The sequence below is a fragment of the Benincasa hispida genome, chromosome 4, assembly GCF_009727055.1.
Source record: "Benincasa hispida cultivar B227 chromosome 4, ASM972705v1, whole genome shotgun sequence".
Classification (NCBI taxonomy): domain Eukaryota; kingdom Viridiplantae; phylum Streptophyta; class Magnoliopsida; order Cucurbitales; family Cucurbitaceae; genus Benincasa; species Benincasa hispida.
The window spans coordinates 2,925,500-2,935,643 of NC_052352.1; positions in this window are offsets into that span (position 1 = coordinate 2,925,500).

Consider the following 10,144-nt stretch of genomic DNA (forward strand, 5'->3'; position numbering starts at 1 on the left):
GGGTCAGGAGAGGGTTGAAGGATCTCTTAACGAAGAGCATCCATGAGCGCGTTCGGATCTTTCCGATTTCATTATGACCAAATACAACATATACATTCTAACAGATAGTTATGAAATTCAACACTAATTAACGGAATACTTTTATAAATAAAATACAAAGGATTGAGTTCACATACCAGTTGAAGATTCTCTTCAAACTCGAACTCAACGCAACGGAAGAACCTCTACGAACTTTATCGCCCAGCAAATCAGTTGACTACGGCAGAATGATCATCTACACGAACGGTAGCAACACGAACAAGCACGAACAAGTAAGAAGCGGGGATGACACTACCAGTTGGAGCCCTTGGTATTCTCGGAGTGAGAATCAAAAGTGTGGTCTTTGGTGAATTTGGTAGAGCTAGGAGGAAAGGCTGATCGTGTAGACGATAAGCAAGTGGAGGAGAAAGTAATCGTATAGTAGAGTGTTTATCGTTTAGACAAAGCTACACGATCGTGTAGATTTTACTAAGCGATCGTCTAGTAATAGGTATACGATTTGTTTAGAAAATGCGGCATGCTAGGCGATCGTTTAGACGTAAGGTGTGCGATCGTTTAGACGATGAAACACTATTGTATAGGCTCTTGATGCGTTGTTTTATGTGATGAAACAATGGAATGAAATGCGGTGATGGAAATGCGTTGAGTAACAAGTTTTCTCAGTGGAATCCAAGTATAAATCCCGTTGAGTTTCTTGGTAAGTCCAAGGTCGAACTCAGGGACTAGAGAAGACGGTATGTAGTGATAATTTTCGAGAAGACTTTGTGCTAACCAATAAATCAAATAGTTGTTTTGAGTTGTTGTTTGCGGTATAAGAAGTATGCGGCAGATTTGAGAAAAGATCGATTATGTGGTAGATACACTAAGTATGCGGAGGAACGGGTTGAGAAGGTCCTTAGCTAGCGTTTCCCGAGAATGCGTCAAACTATGCGATCATGCAACACTCATGCGACAGTAAATAATTTTCCAATGCAAATGTCGTGCTCCTAGTTTTAGGACGCATGTGATGAATGTGATGATGTCCATAGAGCTTATTTCTAAGTCTCTACTTTTTTCCTATGCAATGATGCAAGATGCACACAACAATAAGGTGACCGCACACAATCATAACCTATCTCTAGGATGCATGCGATGTGTTAATAGCAAACAGTGCTTATTCTTAAGCTTTTATCTCTTGATTATGCGTTCAATCTGACTTTCTCGAGTCTAGATTCTAATCTGACTTTTTCGAGCCTAGATTCTGTCCTTAAACTACCCTCCCGAGTATCTCTAATGGACGAATGATGCATACATAATACAAGATAATCGCATAGAATGAAGATCCCCAATTATGCTAGCTAAGTGCTTCTCAACCCATTCGGCAGATTTAGCTACTCATGCGTAATAAACAGAGAGTGAACAGATATAAAGAAGTAAATTCCATTTCTATAAATAAGTTTAAGTATAAAATGACAATGGAAGATAAGGATAGAGAGCCCGATTGAAATCCCTTGCTCCCCAAGGCTTTTACACTGTCAACTCTATTCTGTTCAAAAGATATTCCTGCTTCCGCAAAAGTTGGCCCTCTCTCTCAGCTCGACGCTTTCGGCACTCTTCCAAGTTCACCGAAATGATCTCTCGGCACAATCTCGCTTCTCTCGCTTCCGCCTTCTAAATAAAAAGGAAAACTATGAACAAGGCTATTCTATCTAAGGGAAAATTCTCCAACTATCTGAACTTCTTTACTGAAGGTTGCTTTCGATATTTATAGAGCTTTGTGGTGAAAGGCGTCCTCTCTTATGATTGTACTGATCTGATGGCATTAATTCTCTGTCTGACGTGTCGAATATTTGTCACCGAAAAGTTGAGTGTACTTGCTACAGTAGTTCGTTAGCGGCTTGTCAACTTAATTCGGACTTGACCGTCATCAGCTTTCTATCCCATAGTGATTTATTATGCTTTTCACCTAGATGCGCCCACCAAGTTGTGCTGCCTCTATGCAGCAATCCTTTTTAAGCAGATGTTTGCGAGCACAAATCACTACAAAGCCTTGCGGTAACGTTGTGCTCGACCGTTGATTTCTTGTGATCGCATTTTTTACCTTGCGTCAACGCATATTCTGCATAAAAATACAAAAGTTAATTGTTTTCATGCGATGAATGCATGCGACCGCAATGTCATAAACTTAATACTTTTTGGACGCAATCTTATATATTTTATCAACGCAAACCTGCATTATTTAATACCTTAGTACTATAATAACGTGCATTTCTGCCCGTTATCACACCCCTAAATTTAAACAATGTTCATCCTCAAGCATAAGCTAAACATTTCCTTTAGAAATACCGCAATCTCTTTTCCTAGATTTCTTAAGGATACTTCATTCAAATCCTATACACCAAAATTTCCTTAATTCTTATTCAAGTCTCTTCTTAAAATATTTCTAAGACCTAGAGACCGCAAGTTTAACCTTCAAAAAGACTTTACTAGATTCCTAGACATCGCATCATTTATTACAAAAAAAAACTTTTTCACTGGGGTGTTAACTGAATTTTATCCTTGCATATTTTTGACATTATTATATTTTTTTTCTGACCTTGCGTTGATCCAAGTGTCTCGCCTTTATTTTAGCTTGCTCCCACGTGTGTCATGTGGACATCCAACTATGAGCAAGGTGCTCTTTCTCAAACTAAATTCATACATACTCGGCAGTGGAGTTACGGTCATTTATTTATGCGTTGATCACGATTCCTATCTTCGTTTTGGCTTGCCTCCACGTGTGTCATACGAACATCCAACTATGAGTAGGATCCGATCACAATGTTATGATGATTTTTTTTTTGTAGAGCTGAAATTAGCAAGGTCGAAAATAAATACCTCAGCCCCAAATTTAAAATGCGGCAATATCCTCATTGCCAAAAGATTGAAAGAAGTCATGCGATGTTCTTAGGAAATTTGGTAAAGAGTCAGTTTAAAAGAAAACTAGCAGAACACTAACTTTTAGAAATATTTCATGAGGTGACTGTCCTAAAATTAAGTTGACTCTAGTGTACATGAAAAAAATAGAAGCATGTGTTTCATCATTGAAATCATAATTGGCAAAGAGAAAGCATGCGGTGACTTACTAAATTTATCAATGTTAAATGATTGCAGTAACCAAAGAGGATGTGGTGATAAAAATTTTCAAAATTAAAATGCGATGTGATAGTGCAGCATTTGGAATAAATTCAAGGACAAATACAACCCCTAAATTTGCGTTGTCGCCCGCATTATTTGTTGATGCATCTTGCTTTGCGGCGATCTTCTTTCTTTGCAATATGGTGGCGAAATAAAGCAATTGCGTCTTCGTTGTAGCGCCTCCGCAATCGTGTACCTTGATCGTTTGCAAAGAAAACATTGAGAGAGTCAAATGAAAAAATTAACAAAATTTTTCTCGCCTTTTTTTTAGATAAAGTAAAATGCAGATAGATAAACGATAATTGAAACATCGCAGTAATGAGAGTTCATTAATCATAAGTAAGCAAAAGGATACTCCAAAAAACTTGCGCCCCAGATGATGTTGCATGCCAGCGTAGGGGCCACTCCATTTTTCCTTTACTTCAGGTTTCTCAGGTCTATAGAGGTCTTTTCTCGCTGAAAATCACCCCCGCAATATGCCTTGACTCGTTTCCCTAAATGTACGGGTCCTGTCCTCAGTAATCAGCTCAACTGCACCATGCTGAAATATTTCTTTAATTATAAAGGGTCCGGACCAACGCGACTTTAACTTTCCAGGAAAGAGTCGTAGCCGTGAATTGAAGAGCAGGACCTGTCTCTTATACACATCTAGATGTGTATAAGAGACCATGCTGAAATATTTCTTTAATTATAAAGGGTCCGGACCAACGCGACTTTAACTTTCCAGGAAAGAGTCGTAGCCGTGACTTGAAGAGTAAGACTTTTTGTCTGACATGGAGATTTTTACCGCATAGTCGGCTGTCATGCTAACATTTTGCTCGTTCTTTGTATATTTTTGCATTTTCATAAGCTTGTGTTCTCCACTCATCAAGCTCGAGCAGTTGCAGCTTTCTTGCTTCCCCTACTGCTTGTAAGTCAAAGTTAAGCTTCTTCACCGCCCACCGCGCTTTGTGCTCCAGCTCCAATGGCAAATGACATGCTTTACCAAATACCAACGCATGCGGAGACATGCCTATCGGTGTTTTATAGGCAGTCAGGTATGCCTACAACGCATCATCCAACTTTGTTGCCCAATCTTTCCGTGAAGGCTTTACCACATTCTCCAATATCAACTTAATTTCTCGGTTGGACACTTCAACCTGACCATTCGTCTGTGGATGGTATGCGGTGGCCAATTTGTGGAGGATTTTATATTTCAGTAGCAAATTTTGTATAGAGTAATCGACAAAGTGGGAGCCTTCGTCACTTATTATGGCACATGGAGTGCCAAAACGCATGAAAATATTTTTCTTCAGGAATTTAGAGACTACTGTCGCATCACTCACAACACATGTTATTGCTTCTACCCACTTGGACACGTAGTCAACGACTAACAGAATATACTTATGACCATTTGAAGGTGGGAATGGTCCCATGAAATCAATTCCCCTAACGTCGAACAACTCTAGTTCTAGAATGATGTTCATAGGCATCGCATGTTTCCATGAAAGGTTACTCGTGCGTTGGCACCAGTCACACTTCATTGCATAGTCTCTGGCATCCTTAAATAATGTTGGCCAATAGTACCCACTCTGTAAGACTTTTGGTGCGGTGCGGTGCCCTCCAAAGTGTCCACCATATGGTGAATCATGACATTGCGATAATATGCGTTGATGAGCAGCATCCGGTACACATAATCACATAATCTGGTCTAACCCCCTCTTATACAGATTCGGCTTATCCTAATAATAACATTTGCATTCATGTTTGAGCCTCTTCTTTTGGTGGTAAGAATACTCTTCAGGAAATTGCTCGCAAACCAGATAATTGACTATGTCTGCGTACCATGGCAATTCTTCCATCTGAAATAGTTGCTCATCTGGGAACACTGCGCTCACCTCTGACTCATTGCGGTCAATCTCAGGATTTTCCAATCTGGATAAATGATCCGCAACTTGGTTCTCCGTCCCCTTGTGGTCAATTATTTCTATGTCAAATTCCTGGAGGAAGAAAACCCATCTGTTCAACCTCGGCTTCGCATCTTTTTTTGTCATTAGATATTTTATCGTCGAGTGGTCAATGTGGATGAGTACTTTTGTTCCCAGCAAATATGCTCTAAATTTTTTCAACGCAAAAATGACCGCAAGTAGCTTTTTTTCTATGGTGGTGTAGTTAGTCTAAGTAGGATTCAAAGTCTTACTCGCATATGCAATGGGATGTAATATTGTTTTTCTCTTTTGTGACAGAACTGCTCTCATCGCATACCCACTTGCATCGCACATTAATTCAAAAGGAAGTGCCCAATCTGGTGCAATCAACACGGGCGCGGTCGTCAATGCATTCTTCAAAATCTTGAATGCGTTGAGGCAATTGTCGTCAAAATCGAATTTTTTGTCAGCCTCCATCAATGCACTCAGCGGTCGTGCTATTTTTGAGAAATCTTTGACAAAACGTCTGTAAAATCCGGCATGCCCCAAAAAACTTCTTACAGCCTTTACACTTGTTGGAGGTGGGAGTTTTTCAATTGCTTCAATTTTTGCTTTGTCCACCTCCAACCCGTCCCTGGATACCTTATGCCTCAACATAATGCCCTTCTTTACCATAAAATGGCATTTTTCCCAGTTAAGTACGAGATTCGTCTCCTCGCATCTTTTCAATATCTTTTCCAAGCTGGCCAGACAGACTTCGTACGTGTGCCCATATACAGAGAAGTCGTCCATGAATATTTCAACAGAGTCTTCAAGATATTCTGAAAAGATGGCCATCATGCACCTTTGGAATGTGCTCGACGCATTGTAGAGGTCGAACGGCATGCGGCGAAAAGCAAAAGTTCCATACGAGCAGGTGAATGTGGTCTTTTCCTGATCTTCGACAGCAATCCTAATCTGATTATAACCGGCATACTCATCCAAAAAGTAGTAAAAGTCATTTCCAGCTAGACGATCTAGCTGGAAATGATACCATCCGGTGATAGTCCTTTGCGGTATCAGCTCGTTATTTGCGTTGAGGACTACCGTCATCCCACCTTTTCTCGGCACGCACTGCTCGGGGCTGACCCACGTGTTGTCTGCTATCGGATAAATGATACCCGCATCTAACCACTTGATTATCTCCTTTTTAACAACCTCTTTCATCGCAGGGTTGAGTCTGCGCTGATGTTTGATCGATCCCTTGTGGTTTTCTTTGAGACAAATTCGATGCATACAGTATGCGGGGCTAATTCCTCGGAGTCTACGAGTGTCCATCCAATCGCTCGCACATATCTTCTCATAATGCCCAGCAATGCATTCTCCTGGTCTTCATTCAGTTCAGAGGAAATAATTACTGGCAGCTTTTCATTCTGCCCCAAAAATGCATACTTTAGGTGAATAGGCAGGGTCTTCAGCTCTATTATTGGTGGTTCTTTTAAGGACGGTTGTGTTGTTTTTCTTTCTTCATTTATTGTTGGCTCTTCTTCTTGGGTTGCGATCATCTCATCTTCCTTGTTTGTTTTTTCTATGATCGCATTACATGCAACAATGGATGCGCTTGCATCCTCATCTTTGTTTTCATCGTCAGGCTTTTCTTCTTCATTCAAATTCTGGTCGTCGTCAGATTCATTTAGGTCTTCTTCGTCATAAAACTTCATGGCACGGATGATGTTAAACTTGAGCTTCTGTCCATTCATGATCAAGGTGATCTCTCCTTTGTGCACATCAATCTTGGCACGACCTGTTGATAAAAATTGTCGTCCTAGTATGATGGGCACATCTTTGTGGCTTCGTAATCTAAAATGATGAAGTGGGATGGTAATATAAATTTGTCGATTGTAACCAGCACGTCCTTCACCTTCCCCTCTGGATGCATCAGAGATCTATCTGCTAGTTAGAGAGTCACGATCGTGGGCGCAAGTTGCCCCACATTTAGCTGCTTAAAGATTGACAGAGGCATCAAGATGATGTTGGCTCCAAGGTCACACAATGCTTGCCCGATGTACAATCCTCCAATGGAGCAAGGTATATATAGTAAAGCTCCCAGGATCACTCATCTTTGGTGGGATTATAGATTTCGAGCTCTGCATCAAAGCCACCGTGGCAGACTTACCAGTACCTCTCTTTTTGGTCACCATATCTTTTTGAGTCTCTGCGAGAAAGGTGGCAACTGTACTCTCATGGTCCCCTTTATTCTTGGATCTGAGGTGGACGTAATTTCTGGCTCTATCGCTTCTTTTTCTCCTTCTTCTTCTTGAGTCAACGCAATCTCAAGTTCTAGCACAATTAAAGCAGTCCAGCTAGGCTCTTTCCTCTCCCTTACCACAAATTTTCCACTCCGCAATGTCATGACTTGACATTGCTCTTTACCTGTTTCCCTTGGGTTGCGTGGGAGTTCTATTGAACTCGGCAGGGCCCCTTGCGGTCTGTTCTTGAGCTCGCTCGCAATCTGGCCCATCTGTAGTTCCAAGTTGTGGATGGACGTCACCTGGTTTTGAAGCACAGTTTTGTTCTTCTCGATATACTGCTTCAATAAACTTTCCAAGGAGGAAGATTGTGGCGATTGCGAGCTGCTGGTTTGACTACTCGTCTGACTGTTGTTTTGCAGGAAAAATCCGGGTGGCCCTTCTTTTTGCTCCACTGATTGGAAATTATGTTGCTGATTTTTTCACGCAAAGTTGGGGTGGTTTCTCCACCCAGGGTTGTAGGTGTTAGAGAATGGATTATTTTTCACAAAATAAATAGATTGTGGGTTCTGCGTGAATTCTTCCATTGTGTGTCCTTCACCGCAAGTCACACACCATGCGGCAGTCTGATTAATTGTGTTCACTTGCCCACTATGCGGTGTTGGGTTGTTGATTCTGATTCCCTGAATTAGGTTCATCATCGCGTTCATCTGACTTTGAAGTGAAGTGATAGCACCATTGTTTGCGTCGTTATCCTTTGTTCTCAGTCTCTGATCGCTCTCTCTCCAGTCTTCGTGATTTTTAGAGATGCGATCCAGGATGTTCTTGGCCTTATCATACGTTTTTTCTAGCAGACCACCAGCGGTTGCCGCATTGGCAACGGTTTGCGTNCAGGATGTTCTTGGCCTTATCATACGTTTTTTCTAGCAGACCACCAGCGGTTGCCGCATTGGCAACGGTTTGCGTAGTAGGATTTAATCCGTGATAAAAGATCTCCATTTGCAAGCAGTCTGGTAATCCGTTGTGTGGACAGTCCCTTACCAGCCTCTTAAACTCGCCCAGGCATCGCTGAGCGATTCATCCATGTCTTGTTCAAAATTGGTTATTAATTTCCTTCTTCTGGCATTCTCAGTAGGTGGGAAATATTTCTTCATAAACTTCTCTAGGACTTGTTCCCAGGAAGTGACCCCCCCTGTTCAAGAGAGTACGCCCATTTTTCGTGCCTAATCACACACAAAAAAAATGGGAACAAAGTTAGTTGAACTTATTCAGTTGAGATTTTTGGGAACATAAAAGTATTGCAGATTCTTATGAAGCTCCGAAGGTGGGTGAGCCGGTCCTCGCCACGCCGTCCTTCAAACTGTCCTGCAGTCTGGATCATCTAAAGCATCACCGGTTTCATTTCGAATGGACCTATTATGATCGTTTGCCAGTAGGATTGGATAAGCCATGACATTGTTTTCATTTGGTGCTCCGTTTCCAGGCTGTTCCGCCATGTCGTCTTTATCTGGTTGTTGTAGTTGGCGGCTGTCTCTTAATCTTCATCAAAACGTCCTCTCAATCTTTAGGTCATAATTCACCAGAGATTGAGGGCTGCAAAGAAATCAGAAAAAAATTAATGTTAGCACACTGAATTACCGAAGTCCCCAGCAACAACACCAAAAACATGATGCGTTGTTTTATGTGATGAAATAATGGAATGAAATACGGTGATGGAAATGCGCTGAGCAACAAGTTTTCTCAGCGAAATCCAAGTATAAATCCCGCTGAGTTTCCTGGTAAGTCCAGGGTCGAACTCAGAGACTAGGGAAGACGGTATGCGGTGATAATTTTCGTGAAGACGTTGCGGTAACCAATAAATCAAATAGTTGTTTTGAGTTGTTGTTTGCAGTATAAAAAGTATGCGGCGGATTTGAGAAAAGATCGATTATGCGGTAGATACACTGAGTATGCGGAGGAACGGGTTGAGAAGGTCTTTAGCTAGTGTTTCCCGGGAATGCGTCAAACTATGCGATCATGCTACACTCATGCGACAGTAAATCATTTTCCAATGCAAATGTCGTGCTCCTAGTTCTAGGACGCATGTGATGAATGCGATGATGTCCATAGAACTTATTCCTAAGTCTCTACTTTTTTCCTATACGATGATGCAAGATTCACACAACAACAAGGTGATCGTACACAATCATAACTTATCTGTAGGATGCATGCGATGCGTTAATAGCAAACAGTGCTTATTTCTAAACTTCTATCTCTTGATTATGCGTTCTAATCTGACTCTCCCGAGCCTAGATTCTAACCTGACTTTTACAAGCCTAGATTCTGTCCTTAGACTACCCTCTCGAGTATCCCTAATGAACGAATGATGCATACATAATACAAGATAATCACATAGAATGAAGATCCCCAGTTATGCTAGCTAAGTGCTTCTCAACCTATTCGGCAGATTTAGCTACTCATGCGTAATAAACAGAGAGTGAACAGATATAAAGAGGTAAATTCCATTTCTATAAATAAGTTTAAGTACAAAATGACAATGGAAGATAAGGATAGAAAGCCTGGTAGCAATCCCTTGCTTCCTAAGGCTTTTACACTGTCAACTCTATTCTGTTCAAAAGATATTCTTGCTTCCGCAGAAGCTGGCCATCTCTCTAAGCTCTATGCTTCCGGCACTCTTCCAAGTTCACCGAAACGATCTCTCAGCATAATCTCGCTTCTCTCGCTTTCGTCTTCTAAGTAAAAAGAAAAACTATGAATAAGGCTATTTTATCTAAGGGAAAATTCTCCAACTATCCGAACTTCTTTACTGAAGGT